The sequence below is a fragment of the Castor canadensis genome, chromosome 11 (genome assembly GCF_047511655.1).
Source record: "Castor canadensis chromosome 11, mCasCan1.hap1v2, whole genome shotgun sequence".
Taxonomy (NCBI): Eukaryota; Metazoa; Chordata; class Mammalia; order Rodentia; family Castoridae; genus Castor; species Castor canadensis.
The window spans coordinates 60,870,863-60,895,717 of NC_133396.1; the positions used below are offsets into that span (position 1 = coordinate 60,870,863).

General features: G+C 40.3%; 1 pseudogene; it reads right to left on the reverse strand.

Annotated features, from left to right (window-relative positions):
* The window catches only part of LOC109675894 (polyunsaturated fatty acid lipoxygenase ALOX12-like), a 44,437-nt pseudogene extending 28,234 nt beyond the window's left edge, over window positions 1-16,203 (reverse strand).
* Between the last annotated feature and the right edge of the window lie 8,652 nt (window positions 16,204-24,855).

A 24,855-nucleotide genomic window follows, 5' to 3' on the forward strand; every position in this document is an offset into this window, starting at 1 on the left:
CCTCATCCCACACATAGCATCTCTACTCCATGGTAAATGGAGAAACCAGGAGGGCTCCCGCACTGCCAGATGCCAGCTCCTTCTGGCTCAAGAGAAGCAGATCACCAGGTGAGCTAAGCCACATGCGGTACTCCCACAAACAACCCTGGGCCAGATCAGCATAGCCCCCTGGACAGAATGACCCCCACCCAGAGAAAAAAGAGAAAAAAACCAAACTGAATAAGCAACAACAACAAAAAAGACACATAGCAAAGAGGGTGGGAGTCCTGAGTGCCAAAGAGTAGGGGAGGGGCAATCCCTAAGGGAACTGTAAATAAAAAATCCAGCCAGAGAAGGCAGGAGTGGCGGCCCTTGCCCAGCAACCTTGGAGCAAGAAAGCTTGTAACACTGGCTGTCATGAGGAAAGCTCCAATGGAGAGTGGGGAATGGGGCACTTCCCACATGAACTGTAAATAAACAAGCTAGCCAGAGAAGGCAGGTGTGATGCCACCTCTCCCAGTGTGCTTGGGGAGGGGAAATCTTGTAACAGTGGTGGTCACACCCAGGAGAACTCTAAATAAACAAAGCCTGCAGGGCTAGGTGAGTGCTAAGCTCACCCCTGAGATCTGCAAAAATAAAGCCTCCAGCAACAGCAGGCTGACAGCAGCGGGCAGGTGAGCCGCAGCTGCAGATAGCTATTCACAGACCTGTCTCCAGACTCTAGACTCTTTTTCTTTCTTTCTTTTTTTTCCTCTTCCTTTGATGAGACAATGACTGAACTAAAACTGCATGCTGAAGGTCTAACTGAAACTGTATTGCATGTGAACTTGGGATATTTTGTTTTCTTTTTTTGTTTTGTTTTGGTTTTTTTTTCCCCTTTGATGAGACAATGACAGAACTACTTCTGAGACACCATCTCCAGGATTGGAGGCTGAAGACTAACACCAAAATTGTTAAGCCTGAAACTCTATTGCATTTGAACTTGGGGATTTTTTTTTATCCTCTCTGTCTCTCTCACACCTGTTTAGCTTACTGTTGATTACTACACTATCTCTCCCTGTTTATTTCTTTGGCATTGTTTTTGTTGTTGCTGTTGTTTGTTAGTTTTGTATTTTTTTAGTTGTTTGTTTGTTTTCCCTTTATCTTTACCTTCTTTGCTTTCCCTCTCCTCTCACCATCCCATTCTAGATACCAACATTGTTACTATTACAAGCTAGAAAATACTTAATTGCACACAGTACAGGGGCAGTAATAATAGCAACGGCAATGATGGGAAGAGGGAAACCAGTTTTCTCCAGTAGTAAATTAGTGCAACCAGAGGGAAATGAAGAAAACAGATACTCAAATCCAGACTCCAACAAAACAAAGATAAACTATGCCAAAGAACCCAGTGAAGCCCACAAAAACAATCTAAAAGAAGAAATCCTGCAAGTAATCAATGAGAATTTTATAGAGATGATACTGAATATAGTCAACAAAAATGTACAGGAGACGCTCAAGAAATTCCTAGACAACAAAAATAGAGAATTTGAGAAAGCACAAGAACAAATAAAAGAAACTAGAGAAGCACTGTATAAACACCAAAGTGAAACACAGAACATGATAAATAAAGAGATAAATGAACTCAGGATGAAAATAGACAATATTAAAGAGGAAGAGACTCATGATATGGAAAACCTTAGAAAAAAGAATGAAACACAAAGGCAAAACAAAATGGAAGGCCAATCCAGCAGAATAGAATAAGCAGAAGACAGAATCTCAGAACTCAAAGATGAAATGGTAATTAAAGGAAAAAGCAAAGAATTATTAGTTAAACAACTCAAGACTTGTGAAAAGAAAATGCAAGAACTCACCAACTCCATCAAAAGACCAAACCTGAGAATCATGGGCATTGAAGAAGGAGCAGAGGTGCAAGCAAAGGGAATGCATAATAATTCAACAAAATAATTACAGAAAATTTCCCAAATCTAGAGAAATTTATGCCCATAGAGGTGCACAAGGCTTCAAGAACACCAAACAGACCAGACTAAAATAGAACTGCCCCACAGCATATTATCATTAAAACAACAAGTACAGAGACTAGAGAAAGAATATTGAAGGCTGTAAGAGAGAAAAAAAAAATAACATAAAAAGGTAAACCCATCAAGATCACAGCAGAATTCTCAACAGTAACATTAAAAGCAAGAGTAACATCGATTTAGCTACACACAATCAAACCCTCAAACAACTAAGACAACTAAATGACAGGAATCACCACATACCTATTAGTACTAACACTTTATGTTAATGGATTTAATTCCCCCATCAAAAGGCACCACTTGACGAACTGGATTAACAAGAAAGATCCAAAAATTTGTTGCTTACAGGAGACCCATCTCACCAACAGAAATAAGCACAGGCTTAGGATGAAAGGCTGGAAGAAGATTTACCAAGCCAATGGCCCCTGAAAACAGGCAGGAGTAGCAATACTTATCTCTGACAAAATAGACTTCAAACCTACATTGATCAAATGAGATAAAGAAGGATGTTCCATACTAATAAAATGGGAAATAGACCAAAAGGAAATAACAATTATCAACCTATATGCACCCAATTTCATCAAACATACCCTGAAGGACCTAAAAGCATATATTAACTTCAACACAGTGGTCGTGGGAGACTTTAACACCACACTATCATCAATAGATAGGTCATCCAAACAAAAAATCAATAAAGAAATCCTATATCTAAAATATACCATAGATCAAATGGACCTACTTGATGTCTACAGAACATTTCATCCAACTTCTACACAATATACATTCTTCTCAGCAGCCCATGGAACCTTCTCCAAAATAGATCATATCCTAGGGCACAAAGCAAGCCTCAGCAAACATAAGAAAATAGAAATTATACCGTGCATTCTATCTGATCACAATGTAATAAAACTAGAACTCAACAACAACAGTAAAGAAAAACACATGCAAACAGCTGAAAACTGAATAGCTCATTGCTTAATGAACAATGGGTCACAATAGCCAAGTTATGGAAAAAGCCAAGATGCCCCACTACTGACGAATGGATTAAGAAAATGTGGTATTTATACACAATGGAATTTTATGCAGCCATGAAGAAGAATGAACTGTTATCATTTGCAGGTAAGTGGATGGAACTGGAGAACATCATTCTGAATGAGGGCCCAAAAGACCAAAAATCATATGTTCTCCCTCATATGCAGACATTAGATCAACGGCAAACACAACAAGGGGATTGGACTTTGATCACATGATAAAAGCGAGAGTACACAAGGGAGGTATGAAGATAGGTAAGACACCTAAAAAACTAGATAACATTTGTTGCCCTCAATGCAGAGAAACTAAAACAGATACCTTAAAAGCAACTGAGGCCAATAGGAAAAGGGGACCAGGAACTAGAGAAAAGGTGAGATCAAAAAGAATTAACCTAGAAGGTAACACACATGCAGAGGAAATTAATGTGAGTCAACTCCCTGTATAGCTATCCTTATCTCAACTAGCAAAAACCCTTGTTCCTTCCTATTATTGCTTATACTCTCACTTCAACAAAATTAGAGATAAGGGCAAAATAGTTTCTGACTGGGGTTCGGGGTTAAAGGAGGGGGCGGAGGGTAAGGGATGGGGTGGGGGAAGGGGGGAGAAATGACCCAAACATTGTATGCACATATAAATAAAATAAAATAAAATAAAAAGAGAAACAGACTGAGAAGTTCTGTAGAAATTTTGGTCCAGGAAGGGCTGATGGGGTAATGTGGGTGGGTGGGGAAGAATCAGCCCTAGATCCTTCAAGGTGTAAGATTCCATTCAATGGAACCAGAGCTCATGATGTTAAGCAAAATAAGCCAGGCAGAGAAAGATGAATATCGTATTTTCTCTTCCATGCGGGGAATATAGGCTTTAAAAATTAACAACAGAAATGTAAAGCAGGTCCTGTTTGAGAGGATATTAGCAGGAGGCAGGCAGGTTGAAAGGAAAGGGGTCATGGGGAATGTGACTGGAGAACTCTATACCCATGTATAAAATAGAACTATGTAGTCTGTTGAAATTGTTTAAGAGGGGGAGGATTAGGGGAAGAGCTAGTGGAGTTGGTTTTGATGGAGGTATTTTGTATGCATGTGTGGAAGTATCACAATGAAATCCTTTTGTAAAAGTAATACATGCTTTAAAAGAGATTTAACCCATGGTAGATGTTAATAATTGATCTGTGCATGCCCAGGATCTGGCTGCAATACCTCTCAGCAGAGTCTTAAGAATGTGATACAAGGCATTGCTCTAACTCTGCAGGGTCAGGGGCTTAAAGATGATTCAAAACAGCTCAGTATGGCCAGTGCATGCTGGAGAGAAGATGAACCTGGGAATTGCTCAGGAAAACTCCTTTCTTCTCAGGAGATTGCAGTGTGGGGTGGGAGTACCAAAGGTGGTGTCATCTTAGGGAGGACAGTTGGGCCAAAGAAATGTGAGCATCAAAGTCAGGACATGGATTTCAAGTTTGAGACAACGCATGGTCAATACTGAGATCACATCTGGAAATGACCTTGTGCTCTGGCAAGTGTGCAGCATGCCTGGACCCTGTATGCATGGTGAACAGCAGCAGGCAGGAGAAGGTAGGGAAAGCCATGGTGGCTCATCACGGACTTTGGTGGGATGTTGTTCCTATTCGTATCTCCTGGTAGAAAAAAGAAAACCATGAAGACAGAACAGGAGCCATAGAGGGACTGGGCAGGAGCCCTCCTGGCTATGGTTCTGCCCCGGTTGGGCCCCATGCTATGGCAGGTTATAGGCATGGAGGGAAGTGTGTGATGAGGGGTTGGGGCTCTGTCCCCAGAAGGACAGGGGTGGGAAGGGGCTCTGGCAGAGTCTCCCAGGAGCTCCTGTCTCTGGGACAACATTATCTCTGTCCTGAGCCTGGTACAGCCCCACCTTAGTGATCTCTTACACCAGGCCTGCAGCTCAGGGTCCACCCCATGATGTCATCTCTCTGGCAGAAGATGTGGATGATCCCCTCCATGTACCTACCCAGAGAAGGGAGCTGAAATCTCTGAGATCAGAAGGCTCTAGTCTCTTTCCTTTGGTTCTGGTTCCTGTGATCTCTGTCCAGCTACTCCTATTGTATCAGAGGTCAGATCCTTTAAGGACTGCTTTTTTTTTTTTTTGGGAGGGAGGGCAATTCCCTGTACTTTACTGCTCTTTATTGTAGAAAGGAATGAGATGTGGGTTAATGGTTCCAGGAATTCCCTATGCCATATGTGGTTGCTAGACACTCTTCTTAATAAAATCCCCAATCCCACCAGATCCCATGGTTTACCATTCATGCCCTTCCCCAGCCAGGCTCTCAGTCTTTAACCCAGTTTCTACATTTTCAGTTCCCACTCAATCTCTCCCTACTCTTCTTCTTCTGTCCTTTGGATGGAGCTTTTGCTCCTCCTCTCTGGTCCTTCTTATTTTCACTTTGCTTTTACCCCATGCTGACCTCAAACCAGAGCACTGCCTTATCCCTTTCCCACACCCCCAATTGTAAGCTCCCTCTCACCCATCAGGCAATGTTCTCCCAGAGCCATAAAGCATCCTGGGTATACAGAGCACTTGAGATTCCCAGCAGACCCTGGTCATCCAGGTCATCAGGAAGACAGAGGGACAGAGCAGCTGCACATGCCCTCCTCCACTTGTGTTCAATGCCTGTGGTAACAGAGATGAGCACGGGAGGGGAGAAACAGGGTTGAAGAACTATGGAATTCTACAGAAAGTGGTCAGATGTGGGGGCTTTCTGATTTCTACACAGAGATAAAAGGCCCAGTGGAACGTGTTTTATTTAAGGATTAGGATGTTCACACATAGTTGATCTTGGATCCTAAAAGTGGCAATAGGTCATACAGGGTTGGATAAAACTGTCACATCTCCTATTCCTCCCTACCTCATCAAATATTCCTCCATCTGCGATGAGTGAGGATTAGGCCTGGGTGTATATTTCCATGTTGTAGTGGACATAGGGGACCAGGAGCTGTGGTAGAGGAAATTAGAGGGGTTGGTTAATGGAAGCTGTGTCTGGGTCCTTCCTTAGAGAGCCTGGCACCCAGCTCTCCTCTTGACATTTTTGTTCTAGCTGCTGTCTGGGCAGGCTGGTCTCCTGCTTCTCTGATCATTCACTCTGTGATCTTCAACTTCTATGAAGGCTGAGCTCTGGAACTACAGTCACAAGGGTTCAAATCCATGCTTTACCACGAACTTTAATACTTCTTGAAGGGGAAAAAACACTAAGTGTGACTCTTACCTATCAACAGCAGATGGTGATAGGATTTCATTTTTTTATTGTTTTATTATTCATATGTGCATACAAGGCTTGGTTCATTTCTCCCCCCTGCCCCCCCCTTACAACCCACTCCACCCCCTCCCTCTCCTCCAACCCCCTCAATACCAAGCAGAAATTATTTTGCCCTTATCTCTAATTTTGTTGAAGAGAGAGTATAAGCAATAATAGGAAGGAACAAGGGTTTTTGCTGGTTGAGATAAGGATAGCTATACAGGGAGTTGACTCACATTAATTTCCTGTGCGTGTGTGTTAACTTCTAGGTTAATTCTTTTTGATCTAACCTTTTCTCTAGTTCCTGGTCCCCTTCTCCTATTGGCCTCAGTTGCTTTTAATGTATCTGCTTTAGTTTCTCTGCGTTAAGGGCAACAAATGCTAGCTAATTTTTAAGGTGTCTAACCTAGCCTCACCCCTCCCTTGTGTGCTCTCACTTTTACCATGTGCTCAAAGTCCAATCCCATTGTTGTGTTTGCCCTTGATCTAATGTCCACATATGAGGGAGAACATATGACTTTTGGTCTTTTGGGCCAGGCTAACCTCACTCAGAATGATGTTCTCCAATTCCATCCATTTACCAGCGAATGATAACATTTCGTTCTTCTTCATGGCCGCATAAAATTCCATTGTGTATAGATACCACATTTTCTTAATCCATTCATCAGTGGTGGGGCATCTTGGCTGTTTCCATAACTTGGCTATTGTGAACAGTGCTGCAATAAACATGGGTGTGCAGGTGCCTCTGGAGTAACCTGTGTCACATTCTTTTGGGTCTATCCCCAAGAGTGGTATTGCTGGATCAAATGGTAGATCAATGTCTAGCTTTTTAAGTAGCCTCCAAATTTTTTTCCAGAGTGGTTGTACTAGTTTACATTCCCACCAACAGTGTAAAAGGGTTCCTTCTTCCCCACATCCTCGCCAACACCTGTTGGTGGTGTTGCTAATGATGGCTATTCTAAGAGGGGTGAGGTGGAATCTTAGTGTGGTTTTAATTTGCATTTCCTTTATTGCTAGAGATGGTGAGCATTTTTTCATGTGTTTTTTGGCCATTTGAATTTCTTCTTTTGAGAAAGTTCTGTTTAGTTCACTTGCCCATTTCTTTATTGGTTCATTAGTTTTGGGAAAATTTAGTTTTTTGAGTTCCCTATATATTCTGGTTATCAGTCCTTTGTCTGATGTATAGTTGGCAAATATTTTCTGCCACTCTGTGGGTGTTCTCTTCAGTTTAGAGACCATTTCTTTTGATGAACAGAAGATTTTTAGTTTTATGAGGTCTCATTTAACTATGCTATCTCTTAGTTGCTGTGCTGCTGGGGTTTCGTTGAGAAAGTTCTTACCTATACCTACTAACTCCAGAGTATTTCCTACTCTTTCCTGTATCAACTTTAGAGTTTGTGGTCTGATATTAAGATCCTTGATCCATTTTGAGTTAATCTTGGTATAGGGTGATATACATGGATCTAGTTTCAGTTTTTTGCAGACTGCTAACCAGTTTTCCCAGCAGTTTTTGTTGAAGAGGCTGCTATTTTGCCATCGTATATTTTTAGCTCCTTTGTGAAAGACAAGTTGGTTATAGTTGTGTGGCTTCATATCTGGGTCCTCTATTCTGTTCCACGGGTCTTTATGTCTGTTTTTGTGCCAGCACCATGCTGTTTTTACCATTATTGGCTATTCGTGACCTCTTGTGTTTCCATATAAAGTTAACGGTAGATTTTTCAATCTCTTTAATGAATGTCATTGGAATTTTGATGTGAATTGCATTAAGCATGTAGATTACTTTTGGGAGTATCAACATTTTTACTATGTTGATTCTACCAATCCATGACCATGGGAGATCTCTCCACTTTCTATAGTCTTCCTCAATCTCTTTCTTCAGAAGTGTATAGTTTTCCTTGTAGAGGTCTTTCACATCTTTTGTTAGGTTTACACCTAGGTATTTGATTTTTTTGAGGCTATTGTAAATGGAATTGTTTTCATACATTCTTTTTCAGTTTGTTCATTATTAGTGTATAGAAATACTAATGATTTTTTCTATGTTGGTTTTATATCCTGCTACCTTGCTGTAGCTATTTATGATGTCTAGAAGCTTCTGAGTAGAGTTTTTTGGGTCTTTAAGGTATAGGAGCATGTCATCTGCAAATAGGGATATTTTGACAGTTTCTTTACCTATTTGTATTCCTTTTATTCCTTCTTCTTGCCTAATTGCTCTGGCTAGGAATTCCAGTACTATGTTGAATAGGAGTGGAAATAGTGGCCATCCTTGTCTGGTTCCTGATTTTAGAGGGAATGGTTTCAGTTTTTCTCCGTTAAGTATAATGCTGGCTGTAGGTTTGTCATATATAGCTTTTATAATGTTGAGGTACTTTCCTTCTATTCCTTGGTTTTTTAGAGCTTCTATCATGAAATGGTGTTGGATATTATCAAAGGCTTTTTATGCATCTATTGAGATGATCAAGTGGCTTTTGTCTTTGCTTCTGTTAATGTGGTTTATTATGTTTATTGATATTCGTATGTTGAACCACCCCGGCATTCCTAGGATGAAGCCAACTTGGTCGTGAATAATCTTTTTGATGTGTTGTTGAATTCAGTTTGCCATTATTTTGTTGAAGATTTTTGCATCAATGTTCATTAAGGAGATTGGCCTATAGTTCTTTTTGGAGGTGTCTTTGCCTGGTTTTGGGATAAGTGTAATACTAGCTTCATAAAAGGTTTTGGCAGTTTTCTTCCCTTTCTAGTTCGGGGAACAGTTTAAGGAGGGTTGGTGTCAGTTCTTCTTTAAAGGTCTGATAGAATTCAGCAGAGAATCCATCAGGTCCTGGACTTTTCTTTTTGGGGAGACTCTTGATTGCTGCTTCAATTTCATTTTGTGTTATAGATCTACTCAGGTGTTTAATGTTCTCTTTGTTCAGTTTTGGGTGATCATAAGTGTCTAGAAATCTGTCCATTTCTTTAAGATTTTCAAATTTATTTGAATATAGGTTCTCAAAGTAGTCTCTGATGATTTCCTGGAATTCCATGGTGTTTGTTGCTATCTCCCCTTTTGCATTCCTGATTTTACTAATTTGAGTTTTTTCTCTCCTCATTTTAGTCAGGTTTGCCAGGGGTCTATCAATCTTGTTTATTTTTTCAAAGAACCAGCTTTTGTTTCATTAATTCTTTGTATGGTTTTTTTTGTTTCTATTTCATTGATTTCAGCTCGATTTTTATTATTTCTCTCCTTCTATTTGTTTTGGGATTTGCTTGTTCTTGTTTTTCTAAGAGTGTGAGATGTATCATTAGGTCATTTATTTGAGATCTTTCAGTCTTTTTAATATATGCACTCATGGCCATAAACTTTCCTCTCAGGACTGCCTTTGCTGTGTCCCACAGGTTCTGGTAGGTTGTGTTTTCATTTTCATTGACATCCAGGAAACTTTTAATTTCTTCTTTTATTTCATCGATGATCCATTCTTCATTAAGTAATGAGTTATTTAGTTTCCAGCTGTTTGCATGTTTTTTGTCTTTACTTTTGTTGTTGAGTTCTACTTTTACTGCATTATGATCAGATAGTATGCACTGTATAATTTCTATTTTCTTATATTTGCTGAGGCTTGCTTTGTGCCCTAGGATATGATCTATTTTGGAGAAGGTTCCATGGGCTGCTAAGAAGAATGTATATTGTGTAGAAGTTGGATGAAATGTTCTGTAGACATCAAGTAGGTCCATTTGATCTATGGTATATTTTAGATATAGGATATCTTTATTGATTTTTTTGTTTGGATGACCGATCTATTGATGATAATGGGGTGTTAAAGTCTCCCACAACCACTGTGTTGGCATTAATATATGCTTTTAGGTCTTTCAGGGTATGTTTGATGAATTCGGGTGCATTGACATTGGGTGCATACAGATTGATGATTATTATTTCCTTTTGGTCTATCTCCCCTTTTATTAGTATGGAATGTCCTTCTTTATCTAGTTTGATCAATGTAGGCCTGAAGAATACTTTGTCAGAGGTAAGTATTGCTACTCCTGCCTGTTTTCAGGGGCCACTGGCTTGGTAAATCTTCTTCCACCCTTTCATCCTAAGCATATGCTTATTTCTGTCAGTGAGACAGGTCTCCTGTAAGCAACAAATTGTTGGATCTTCCTTTTCAATCCATTTTGTCAAACAGTGCCTTTTCATGGGTGAATTAAGTCCATTAACATTAAGTGTTAGTACTGATAGGTATGTGGTGATTCCTGTCATTTAGTTGTCTTAGTTGTTTGAAGGTTTGATTGTGTGTACCTAAGTTGAGGTTACTCTCTACTTTCTTGCTTTTTCTTTTCCTGTGGTTTGGTGCTGCCTGTTCTTTCATGGTTAAGTTGGGTTTCACTTTCTGTGTGCAGAATCCCTTGAAGAATCTTTTGTAGTGGTGGCTTTGTGGTCACTATTGTTTTAGTTTCTGCTTATCATGGAAGACTTTTATTGCTCCATCTATTTTGAATGATAGTTTTGCTGGGTAGAGTATCCTGGGGTTGAAGTTATTTTCATTCAGTGCCCGGAAGATCTCACCCCATGCTCTTCTTGCTTTTAATGTTTCTGTTGAGAAGTCTGCTGTGATTTTGATGGGTTTACTTTTGTATGTTATTTGTTTTTTCTCTCTTACAGCCTTCAATATTCTTTCCCTGGTTTCTGAACTTGTTGCTTTAATGATGATATGTCGTGGGGTAGTTCTATTTTGATCTGGTCTGTTTGGTGTCCTGGAGGCCTCTTGCATCTGTATGTGAATATTTTTTCTAGATTTGGGAAATTTTCTGTTACTATTTTGTTGAATATATTATGCATTCCCTTCGCTTGCACCTCTTCTCCTTCTTCGATGCCCATGATTCTCAAGTTTGGTCTTTTGATGGAGTCAGTGAGTTCTTGCATTTTCTTCACAGGTCTTGAGTTGTTTAATTAATAGTTCTTCGGTTTCTCCTTTTATTACCATTTCATCTTTGAGTTCTGAGATTCTGTCTTCTGTGTGTTCTATTCTGCTGGATTGGCCTTCCATTTTTTTTTTTTGCCGTTCTGTTTCATTCTTTTTTCTGAGGTTTTCCATATCCTGGCTGGTTTCCTCTTTAATGTTGTCTATTTTTGTCCTGAGTTCATTTATCTGTTTATTAATCGTGTTCTCTGTTTCACTTTGGTGTTTATACAGTGCTTCTATGGTTTCCTTTATTTCTTCTTTTGCTTTTTCAAATTCTCTATTTTTGTTGCCTTGGAATTTCTTGAGTGTCTCCTGTACATTTTGGTTGACCATGTCCAATATCATCTCTATAAAATTCTCATTGAGTACCTGTAGTATGTCTTCTTTTAAATTATTCTTGTGGGCTTCATTGGGTTCTTTGGCATGGTTTATCTTCATTTTGTTGGAGTCTGGATCTGAGTATCTGTTTAATTCATTCCCCTCTGGTTCCTGTACTAATTTTTTGCTGTGGGGAAACTGGTTTCCCTGTTTTTTCTGTCTTCCCGTCATTGTCCTTGGTGTTGTTACTGTCCCTGTACTGTGTGCAATTAAGTATTTTCTAGCTTGTAATAATAACAATGGTAATATTTAGAATGGAAGGGTGAGAGGAGATAGAAAGCATGAAGTTAAAGAAAGAGGGAAAACAAACAGACAAGTAGGAAAAAACAAAACAAGGAATCAAACAAAAAACTTCAAAGGCATAAAACAGGGAGCGTTGGTGTATAATCAACAGCTGAACAGGCCTTAGAGAGACAGAGAGAGTATTGAAAATTAAAAATAAAAAGAATAAAGATAAGAATAAAAATAAAAAATAAGTAAATGAAAGAAATATATATAAGTAAAATAAAACAAAATGAAAAATAGAAAACTAAAAATAAATAAATAAATAAGTAAATAAACCCTCCAAGTTCAAATGCAATGAAGTTTCAGTCTTAATAATTTTGGTGTCCATCTCAGTCTCCAATCCTGGAGATGTTGCCTCAGATGTTGTTCTGTAATTGTCTCATCAAAGGTGATGCATAAAGTAGAACAAAACTGCACACAAAAAAAAAGAACAAAGAAAAACCCACAAAGTGTCCCAAGTTCAAATGCTTTCAGTAAGTTTTTCAGCATGCAGGTGTAGTTCGGTTGTTTTCTCATGAAAGGTAGGGAGAGAGAAAAAAAAAGTCTGGAGACAGTTCTGAGAATGGGTATCTGTAGCTGTGGCTTGCCTGCCTGATGCTGTCAGCCTGTGTTGCTGGAGGCGTTATTTATGCAAATCTCAGGGGTGAGCTTAGCACTCACCTGGCCCTGCAGGCTTTGTTTACTCAGAGTTCTCCTGTGCTTGAGCTGCTGCTACAAGCTTTCCCCTTTCCAAGCACACTGGGGGAGGTGACACTGCACCCGCTTTCTCAGGCCTGTGTGTTTTTTACAGCTCATGTGGGAAGTGGGTCTTCCCCCTCTCCTGTGGAGTTTTCCTCCCACCACCACTTTTACAAGTTTTCCTGCTCCTGATTACTGGGTGGTGCTGCTGCTCCTGCCAGCCAACGTGTTTGTTTACAGTTCATGTGGGAAGTGTGTTTTCCCCCCCCCTCCTGTGGAGTTTTCCTCCCTCCGCCACTCTCACAAGCTTTCCCGCTCTTGGTTGTTGGGTGTGTGCCACTGCTCCCACCAGAGCCTCTCTGGCCTGCCCAGCTTGTTTATTTACAGTTCCGGGAAGGATTCCCTTTCCCCAATCTTTGGTGCTCAGTGCACCCCACCCTCTTTCCCGCATGTCTTTATTGCTCTTATTGCTTATTACTCAGTTTCTCTTTTTTCCCGGGGTGGAGGTTGGTCTGTCCAGGGGTCTATGCTGCTCTGGCCCAGGGTTGTCTGTGGGAGTACTGCGGTACTGCTAAGCTCACCTTGTCTTCATCTTCCCAAGCCATCTGGGCATGAGTGACTGGCAGCCCGGGGGCCCGGGGGCCCTCCTGGTTTCTCCGTTTAACGTGAAGTGGAGATGCTCTGCACTAGCTGGAGGTGTGGAGGGGTCAAAGTTTTGCCTCTTCTTGGTGGTTTTGCCTGCAAGGTGTGTCTCCAGCGTCTCTCCAAGATTTCACTAGAGGAGGCTCGCTTTCTGCTTCCTCTCTCTAGCTGCCATCTTGGAATCTCCCCTAGGATTTCTTATCTCAGGTGCTTTGGTGATGCTTATGCGAATGGTGTTAATGGAAAGTGTTTAGAACATAACCTGGCATACACCATGTGTGTAGGTGTCATTTAAAAATCATGCTTGCTGAGTGCAAAAGCAGCTTTCTCTACATGTTCCCAGATAGATGCCTTAGGCTTTCAAATTACGTATTTTTATGTCTCACACAGCTTTTGGGCTCTGATACATGAAAGGTAGAGCCTGCATTCTTAAGACAGGGTGCAGTTCTTGGAGGTACCTCATGATAGCAACAGCAATTACCTACCCATCAAATGAGTGTTCAGCAAATGATATCAGAGCTCCTGCAGTTAGAAATGTGAGTTTCAGACCCATGCCTTGACCAGCAGCAAGGCAAGTGAAGGATCTGAGGGCAGGAACAGTGTTGGGGTGGCAGAGTTGAAGGTGGGAGGATAGAGCTAGAAGAAAGAGGAACCAAGCCTTCATTGACCTCTTAGAACATGCAGAGCACTATGCTCACTATTCTGAGGAAGACAGAAATGATTATAGTAAAACTATTGCCTTCCAAGAGGTTATAATCCACTAGAAGGAATAGAGACACTTCCACTTTGCTCTCTTTAGCTGCAGTGCCATGTATGTACCATGATGTTGGAGGAGGTACTGGGCACAAGGAGTCCAAAAGGAGGCCCTGGGCACAAGGAGTCCAAAATGTAGGAGGTACTGGGCACAAGGAGTCCAAAAGGAGGCCCTAGCATTGGTGTGGGAGAAATGTAGTTGGGATCCAAACTATGAGGGGGATCAGAAGTAGAAAGGCAAGCATGAGACATTAACAGTACCTGTCAACTAACTCTATTGGGAACACTAAGAGTGAAAGCACTAAAGCCAAGGGAGAAAAGATGTTTAAGAAAGAGGGGTGTTTGGCAGATTCAAAAGTCACAAAGAGGTGGAGTAGCCTCGGGATGAGAACCAAAAGAGGCCATTATGACTCAAACAGGTTCTTGCAGGTGAGGAATGACAAAGCTGCAAGCAATTTTGGGCATGGTTGGAGACAGTTCCAAGGACAGTGGGACTGGGGACAAGGGTCAATGCTCTTGGTCCCTGAGCAGAGGATGATATGAAGAGTCCTGTGTTGGAAGGAGATTCCTAGAGCTCTTACCTGGACAACCATGGTAGCAGCTTCCCATTGGGGTCCATCTTCAGCATGACAGGCGGGGAAGTCAGCTACAGCTTCTCTCCTCAGATTACATTGGCTGGAATTCCATCCAGGATGATAAAGTCAGTCTCAAACAGGGAACCACTTTGGGGAAAGCAGGAATGTATCTAGAGTGAAAATTCAAAGTCTACCTCCAGAGGGCCAGAGCAAGAAGATAAAAATATCACGATATTTTCATCTAGGTCCTTGCCATTACCCTACTTCCATAGAAGAGTCCACATAGGCAAGCTGAAGGAAGAATGCAGAGCATCAGGTCTAAGTCATCTTACTTCACAGTGAAGTGAGTCTTTGCTAGGGACATCAGCTGGTTTGTGGCAGAGGTATCATAGGACTAGGCATCATAGGTTTGCTTAGCTCTCTGTCACAATGGCCAGCTCCTCCTCCCTTTTTTTTAAACATCTAATTGCTAACTGAGTTGTTGGCTGCCACTGCTTCATAATTTTTCCTTGCCTATCTTATGAGCTTTAGATTTTTCTAGCAAAGGACACTGTACCCTGAGAAGCCTTCTTTCTCCTATATTCATCTATGGTCCCCCTTACCCCTCTGCTTGCCTCACTGCCAAAAAGAGAAAACAGTGTATGGGAAGAAGTACCTGGAGTTCTTTCTCCAACAGGTCCCAAAGCTCCTCTGTCCTCAAGGGCGGCAGCAGCCTGGAGGGCAGAGCGGTGGAGCGTCTCAACAGCATGGGGTTGGCACCATTGAGTAACTGGTAGCCAAAAAGCTCATCATCCTGCCAGCACTGGTGAACCTTCTCTGTGGGGATAGGGTGGAAGGTGGGGTGTGGGAGGAAGGATGTTTACCTGGATGCCCCTTTCATCCAGGCCCTATCCCAGGGATTCAGACATGTGATCACACCATACTCTGCCTCCATGGTTTTATCTCCAATCCTTTCTCAGATGAGGAGTCCAAATTATTTCTCATCTAGTAAGGAGTTATGGGGGACCCTGAAATACAATGGATGGAATAGAAAAGTGAGATGTCAAGGAATTATAAAGACCTAAGGAAACCACTAACCAGCCAGGGTAGTCTTCAGACCCCAAAATATGTGATCAAAATCTTTTGGATGGGTGCAGGATGTTAGGAGGGTATAAAAATTTTGAAGACCATCTCTAAAGCCCTAGGATGGTATAAGATGAAACATTCAACTAACCACATCCCACCTGAATGGGCCACTATCTTTGCTGCAACTCATAGTCTAGCTTCTTTTCTTTATGGAATCTCATATCTGGGGTAAATCTTTCTCAGTATTTGTAGCTATATTCAGCAGTAAACCTTCCTTCCAGATGCTCCGGCTAACAGTTGGGGAAAAGGTAGGGAAGAGGTAGAGTCAGTAATGGGGCAAAAATTGGGAGGTCTAACTGTGGGTGTTCACCAGTAGGTCTGCTGTCTTTTCTCCATTTCCTTCTCTTGATGCTTCTGGAAGATGTCCAAGGCACTGTCTTCTGCCAGGTGGGCTGGGAGATGAGTGACCAAACAAATTTGTACAGAAGCATGCTGTCCTTGGAACATCCAAGGACTTTTGGATTATTAGTTGTATTGCATCATACTGTTGCCATTTCCTCCTAAATCCATTCATTCAATTTTTGTTCACATCCTGTTCCAGATTTCACCCCACATTTGTCCTAATTCAAGAGCCCAAGTTTGGGGTCTCTCTTAACTCAAATTTCCCTACCTGTCTCTATTCACTATTCCATGAAAGCTCTGCTTAATCACCTGCCACATCCATACCTACCGTGCACTATCTCTTATTACCTCTGCTTATCTCACCTGCCCTGGCCTTCCCCAGTCCACACCTTTCACCTGTCTTCCAAAAGACATATTTCATGTTAGCTAAACTTACATGCATCATTCTTCTCATCTCCACCCTCAGCCTTCCTATCTCCCCTGTGCCTACCCTGCCCTCCCATCCTCACACTGGACCTTGTTCCAGGCTACGCCTATGTTTACTGTCCCAAAAAGACATAGTTCATGTTCTTGTAAAGTGCTGGTGTGAAATGTCATGGCCCGTATCAAGGGTCCTTGCCTTTACAGGCCAGAGAACTTTAAAAAAATTTTTTATTGGTTTTATTATTCATATGTGCATACAAGGCTTGGGTCATTTCTCCCCCCAGCCCCCACCCCCTCCTTTACCACCCACTTCGCCCCCTCCCTCTCCTCCCACCCCCTCAATACCCAGCAGAAACTATTTTGCCCTTATTTCTAATTTTGTTGAAGAGAGAGTATAAGCAATAATAGGAAGGAACAAGGGTTTTTGCTGGTTGAGATAAGGATAGCTATACAGGGAGTTGACTCACATTAATTTCCTGTGTGTGTGTGTTACCTTCTAGGTTAATTCTTTTTGATCTAACCTTTTCTCTAGTTCTTGGTGCCTTTCTCCTATTGACCTCAGTTGCTTTTAAGGTATCTGTTTTAGTTTCTCTGCGTTGAGGGCAACAAATGTTATCTAGTTTTTTAGGTGTCTTACCTATCTTCATACCTCCCTTGTGTACTCTCACTTTTATCATGTGATCAAAGTCCAATCCCCTTGTTGTGTTTGCCCTTGATCTAATGTCCACATATGAGGGAGAACATATGATTTTTGGTCTTTTGGGCCAGGCTAACGTCACTCAGAATAATGTTCTCCAATTCCATCCATTTACCAGCGAATGATAACATTTCGTTCTTCTCATGGCCGCATAAAATTCCATTGTGTATAGATACCACATTTTCTTAATCCATTCATCAGTGGTGGGGCATCTTGGCTTTTTCCATAATTTGGCTATTGTGAATAGTGCCGCAATAAACATGGGTGTGCAGTTCCCTTGGGAGTAACCTGTGTCACATTCTTTTGGGTATATCCCCAAGAGTGGTATTGCTGGATCAAATGGTAGATCTATGTTTAGCTTTTTAAGTAGCTCCCAAATTTTTTCCAGAGTGGTTGTACTAGTTTACATTCCCACCAACAGTGTAAGAGGGTTCCTTTTTCCCCACATCCTCGCCAACACCTGTTGATGGTGGTGTTGCTAATGATGGCTATTCTAACAGGGGTGAGGTGGAATCTTAGTGTGGTTTTAATTTGCATTTCCTTTATTGCTAGAGATGGTAAGCATTTTTTCATGTGTTTTTTGGCCATTTGAATTTCTTCTTTTGAGAAAGTTCTGTTTAGTTCACTTGCCCATTTCTTTATTGGTTCATTAATTTTGGTAGAATTTAGTTTTTAAGTTCCCTATATATTCTGGTTATCAGTCCTTTGTCTGATGTGTAGCTGGCAAATATTTTCTCCCACTCTGTGGGTGTTCTTTTCAGTTTAGAGACCATTTCTTTTGATGAACAGAAGCTTTTTAGTCTTATGAGGTCCCATTTATCTATGCTATCTCTTAGCTGCTGTGCTGCTGGGGTCCCATTGAGAAAGTTCTTACCTATGCCTACTAACTCCAGAGTATTTCCTACTCTTTCCTGTATCAACTTTAGAGTTTGTGGTCTGATATTAAGATCCTTGATCCATTTTGAGTTAATATTGGTATAAGGTGATATACATGGATTTAGTTTCAGTTTTTTGCAGACTGCTAACCAGTTTTCCCAGCAATTTTTGTTGAAGAGGCTGCTATTTCTCCATCGTATATTTTTAGTGACTTTGTCAATGACAGTTGGTTATAGTTGTGTGGCTTCATATCTGGGTCCTCTATTCTGTTCCACTGGTCTTCATGTCTGTTTTTGTGCCAGTACCATGCTGTTTTTATTGTTATTGCTTTGTAATATAGTTTGAAGTCAGGTATTGTGATACCTCCTGCATTGTTCTTTTTACTGAGTATTGTCTTGGTTATTCGTGGCCTCTTGTGCTTCCATATAAAATTAACAGTAGATTTTTCAATCTCTTTAATGAATGTCATTGGAATTTTAATCGGAATTGCATTAAACATGTAGATTACTTTTGGGAGTATCGACATTTTTACTATGTTGATTCTACCAATCCATGACCATGGGAGATCTCTCCACTTTCTATAGTCTTCCTCAATCTCTTTCTTCAGAAGTGTATAGTTTTCCTTGTAGAGGTCTTTCACATCTTTTGTTAGGTTTACACCTAGGTATTTGATTTTTTTGAGGCTATTGTAAATGGAATTGTTTTCATACATTCTTTTTCAGTTTGCTCATTGTTAGTGTATAGAAATACTAATGATTTTTCTATTGATTTTATATCCTGCTACCTTGCTGTAGCTATTTATGATGTCTAGAAGCTTCTGAGTAGAGTTTTTTGGGTCTTTAAGGTATTGGAGCATGTTGTCTGCAAATAGGGATATTTTGACAGTTTCTTTACCTATTTGTATTCCTTTTATTCCTTCTTCTTGCCTAATTGCTCTGGCTAGGAATTCCAGTACTATGTTGAATAGGAGTGGAAATAGTGGCCATCCTTGTCTGGTTCCTGATTTTAGAGGGAATGGGTTCAGTTTTTCTCTGTTAAGTATAATGCTGGCTGTAGGTTTTTCATATATAGCTTTTATAATGTTGAGGTACTTTCCTTCTATTCCTTGGTTTTTTAGAGCTTCTATCACGAAGTGGTGTTGGATATTATCAAAGGCTTTTTATGCATCTATTGAGATGATCAAGTGGCTTTTGTCTTTGCTTCTGTTAATGTGGTTTATTATGTTTATTGATTTTCGTATGTTGAACCACCCCGGCATTCCTAGGATGAAGCCTACTTGGTCGTGAATAATCTTTTTGATGTGTTGTTGAATTCAGTTTGCCATTATTTTGTTGAGAATTTTTGCATCAATGTTCATTAAGGAGATTGGCCTATAGTTCTCCTTTTGGAGGTGTCTTTGACAGGCCAGAGAACTTGCTCAGGAGGCAGTTGATTGACTTGTGAGACAAGGCTGGTATACAAAGTAGGATTTATTAGAAAGAAAGGAAAGGCTACAGCTAGAGCAGTGCAGCAAGCCCAGAAATCGGTGGCTCCCTGCTCAGGTGAAGGCTGGGGCTTTTATGAACGGATTTTTTTTGCTATGTTAATTCATCAATTTTATTTTTGTATTAATTCATTCATATGTGCATGCAATGTTTGGGACCCCCTCCCTATCCCCCTACCCTCCTCTCTTCCAGGCAGAACCTGTTCTGCCCTTTTCTCCAATTTTGTTGAAGAGAAGACATAAACAATAATAAGAAAGACAAAGTGTTTTTGTTAGTTAAGATAAGGATAGTTATACAGAGAGATTCCTAGTATTGCTTCCATGCACAAGTGTATTACAACCCGAATTGATTCATCTCTATCTGACTTCTTCACTGCTTTCCAGTCACCTTTCTGTATTAGCTCCTCTGCAGTGCACACATCAAGCATTTTCAAGTTTTGGGTTTCCTGCCTGTCCCCATTTCTCCCATATGTGCTCTCCTCTTAGTGTGGGAGGGGGTGAGGGGGGTAAGGGGGGAGAAATGGCCCAAACAATGTATGCACATATGAATAAATGAATAAAAAAAGTAATGTAGCAATCACAAAACAAAATCCTAGCACAGAAAAAGAAAAAGAATGTAAAGAACAAAAACAAATGCTGATGAGAATGCGGGGGGAAAGAACACTTATTTGTGGGAATATAAATGAGTGCAGCCACTATGGGAAGCAGTATGGAGTTTCCTTTGAAAAACTAAAAATAGAACTCCCATATGACTCCTGGGCATATATCTGAAGAAATGTAAGTCAGCATGCAGTAAAGACACTTGCACACCCATGTCTATTGCAGCACTATTCACAACATCTAAGCTTTGGAATTAGCCCAGATGCTCTTGAATGGGTAATGAAAATGCACAATGAAGTATTATTCATCCATAAAGAAGAATGAAATTATGTTGTTTGCAGGTTGGAAGTGGAAGATCATCATGTAAGCAAAGGAATCCAGGTTCAGGAAAACAAAGGTCACATATTCCCTTTAATATGCAGAATCTAGACCTAAATATATACATATACATATATACACATACATATATACAAAAACATTGACAGACTGTCTGGGGGTGGCCAGGGGAAGAGGGAAAAGGAAAGAAAATGATGAGGGGAGGATCATGCCAAAATACATTGTGTCTGTGTATGAAGATGATATAAGGCTACTCACTGAAAGTTGTTAAAAAAATAGGGTACAATATATGCATGTGGGAAACATCAGGAGTAACCCCTTTGTACAATTAATAAGCACTAGTTAAAAACAAAAGTTAAAAATTACAATTGCTAAAGAAATACTTAGGGGCATATCTAATAAGCACATACGGGACTTGTATGCTAAACACTACACAATCAATAAACCCAGCAAATTGTAAAGAGGATCTAAATAAACAAAAAAGATACTGTGTTCATTGACTGGAAGTCTCAACTTGGTAATCATGTTAATAATCTCAAATTTTAAGTACAGATTTAATGCCATTGATAATCAAAATCCCAAGATCTTTGTAGATATAGACAGGATTATTCTAAAAGGTCTGAGAAATGCAAAGGAACAAGAAGAGTCCCACAATTTTGAAAAGAAAATTAAAGTGGTAGGAAGCAATCCCAATTTCAAGACTAACATAGACCTATATACATAAGACTGTAGTGTCAGTTACGTATAGACATAGAGGATACACAGAAAGAAGCACGCGAGATGATGTTTTACATAGTTAGCCATTAGAGAAGTGGAAACATAAATCAGAGTGAACACACCACACACCACTAATAGGTGATCAAATTAAAAACAGTGACACCACCAAATGCTGGAGAAACTAGGTCACTCTTATATTGCATGTGGGGATATAAAATGCCATATCCACTCTGGAAAATGGTCTGTCAAGTTCTTAAGTAACTAAACCATCAATTGACATACAACCCACAGTATTCCTTCTGGATACATCTTAGAGAATTGAAATTTTACTTTCACACCAAAACCCATGCACAGATGTTTATAGCAAATTCATTCACAATGGTAAGAACTTTGAACAACTGTATGTTAGTCAGTGGGTGAATGACCAGGCAAACTGGTTTATCAGCACCAGAAAGAACTCTTGATGCAGTGGTAAACTGGGTGAATCTCCAGAGCATTATGTTGAATTGGAAGACAATCCCCAAAAGCTACATATTTTACAAATCCACTTATTTAGCATTCTTGAAATGACAAAAAAAAAAAAGAACAAATTGGAGGTTGCTAGGGGTTAAAGGAGGGGGAAGAACAGGAAGAGAGCTGGAGGGTGTAGCAAGTTTAGGAGACTTCAGGGCTGATAAAGAGAAAGCTCTGACCACAGGGTGGCAGGAGTACACAACTAGCTTTATTTAGACACTACCTGGACAGATGTGCTGGGGAGGTGGGAAGTGGAAAGCTATGGTCCTCTGTAGCAGGAGACCATCAAGGCAACGGTGTGGGCGTCACTCCCCAGAGCAGCAGGAGGGCAAGAGAACACAAAGGGGAAGGGGACAGAGAGGAATTTATGAGTCTAGGTGATGTCATTCAGTAGCACAAGAGAGTTTCTGGGACAGAGAGCTCCAGGCAGCAGCAGCTCAAGGTCTTCTAGAGCCCCCAGGTTCATCTTGTTCATGACCATCAGATGCTGGATGCAGTTTCTGGGGTGTGCAGAATCCAAATGGCTAAAAATTTACATTTTAGGTGTTTTACTTAAACAATGAGATGTTGCAAAACTTGAGAGTAGCGTGGTGTGGAGAGGTTGTGATCAGGGTCCCGGTCTTCTGTGAAGATGTAAACACAGGAAAAAATGTGTTGTGGGACATCTCTGGATCACTTATATAGCACCTGTTTTATACATAAACACACAACTATCACATGTATCTTTATAAATAAAATTTTATAGTGTGGCAATTAGAGGGTTTATGAGGACCTATGATCCTCAAAAGATGAACATTTGTGTCTTCACTGTGTCGGTATCAACAATGTGGTTTTGACAGTGTACTGTACTTCTGGAAGACGTTAGCATTGGGGGAAAATAGGAAAAGGGCACATGGAATTTTTCTATATTATTTCTTTTTTTTCTGGGAGCTCAGCAGTTTTCAACATTTTTTTTCTTAATTTTATCATTAATAGCACAAGGGAGTTGCATGGTGAAAATTTCATAGCTGCACACAGTGCACTTTGTTTTTTGTTTTTTTTTTTCATTTTTCTTTTATTATTCATATGTGCATACAAGGCTTGGTTCATTTCTCCCCCCTGCCCCCACCCCCTCCCTTACCACCCACTCCACCCCCTCCCGCTCCTCCCCTCAATACCCAGCAGAAACTATTTTGCCCTTATCTCTAATTTTGTTGTAGAGAGAGTATAAGCAATAATAGGAAGGAACAAGGGGTTTTGCTGGTTGAGATAAGGATAGCTATACAGGGCATTGACTCACATTGATTTCCTGTGCGTGGGTGTTACCTTCTAGGTTAATTCTTTTTGATCTCACCTTTTCTCTAGTTCCTGGTCCCCTTTTCCTATTGGCCTCAGTTGCTTTAAGGTATCTGCTTTAGTTTCTCTGCATTAAGGGCAACAAATGCTAGCTAGTTTTTTAGGTGTCTTACCTATCCTCACCCCTCCCTTGTGTGCTTTCGCTTTTATCATGTGCTCATAGTCCAATCCCCTTGTTGTGTTTGCCCTTGATCTAATGTCCACATATGAGGGAGAACATACGATTTTTGGTCTTTTGAGCCAGGCTAACCTCACTCAGAATGATGTTCTCCAATTCCATCCATTTACCAGCGAATGATAACATTTCGTTCTTCTTCATGGCTGCATAAAATTCCATTGTGTATAGATACCACATTTTCTTAATCCATTCGTCAGTGGTGGGGCATCTTGGCTGTTTCCATAACTTGGCTATTGTGAATAGTGCCGCAATAAACATGGATGTGCAGGTGCCTCTGGAGTAACAGTCTTTTGGGTATATCCCCAAGAGTGGTATTGCTGGATCAAATGGTAGATCGATGTCCAGCTTTTTAAGTAGCCTCCAAATTTTTTTCCAGAGTGGTTGTACTAGTCTACATCCCCACCAACAGTGTAAGAGGGTTCCTTTTTCCCCGCATCCTCGCCAACACCTGTTGTTGGTGGTGTTGCTGATGATGGCTATTCTAACAGGGGTGAGGTGGAATCTTAGTGTGGTTTTAATTTGCATTTCCTTTATTGCTAGAGATGGTGAGCATTTTTTCATGTGTTTTTTTGCCATTTGAATTTCTTCTTTTGAGAAAGTTCTGTTTAGTTCACTTGCCCATTTCTTTATTGGTTCATTAGTTTTGGGAAAATTTAGTTTTTTAAGTTCCCTGTATATTCTGGTTATCAGTCCTTTGTCTGATGTATAATTGGCAAATATTTTCTCCCACTGTGTGGGTGTTCTCTTCAGTTTAGAGACCATTTCTTTTGATGAACAGAAGCTTTTTAGTTTTATGAGGTCCCATTTATCTATGCTATCTCTTAGTTGCTGTGCTGCTGGGGTTTCATTGAGAAAGTTCTTACCTATACCTACTAACTCCAGAGTATTTCCTACTCTTTCTTGTATCAACTTAAGACTTTGGGGTCTGATATTAAGATCCTTGATCCATTTTGAGTTAATCTTGGTATAGGGTGATATACATGGATCTAGTTTCAGTTTTTTGCAGACTGCTAACCAGTTTTCCCAGCAGTTTTTGATGAAGAGGCTGCTATTTCTCCATCGTATATTTTTAGTGACTTTGTCAAAGATAAGTTGCTCATAGTTGTGTGGCTTCATATCTGGATCCTTTATTCTGTTCCACTGGTCTTCATGTCTGTTTTTGTGCCAGTACCATGCTGTTTTTATTGTTATTGCTTTGTAATATAGTTTGAAGTCAGGTATTGTGATACCTCCTGCATTGTTCTTTTGACTGAGTATTGCCTTGGCTATTCATGGCCTCTTGTGTTTCCATATAAATTTCACAGTAGATTTTTCAATCTCTTTAATGAATGTCATTGGAATTTTGATGGGAATTGCATTAAACATGTAGATTACTTTTGGGAGTATCGACATTTTTACTATGTTGATTCTACCAATCCATGAGCATGGGAGATCTCTCCACTTTCTATAGTCTTCCTCAATCTCTTTCTTCAGAAGTGTATAGTTTTCCTTGTAGAGGTCTTTCACATCTTTTGTTAGGTTTACACCTAGGTATTTGATTTTTTTTGAGGCTATTGTAAATGGAATTGTTTTCATACATTCTTTTTCCGTTTGCTCATTGTTAGTGTATAGAAATGCTAATGATTTTTCTATGTTGATTTTATATCCTGCTACCTTGCTGTAGCTATTGATGATGTCTAGAAGCTTCTGAGTAG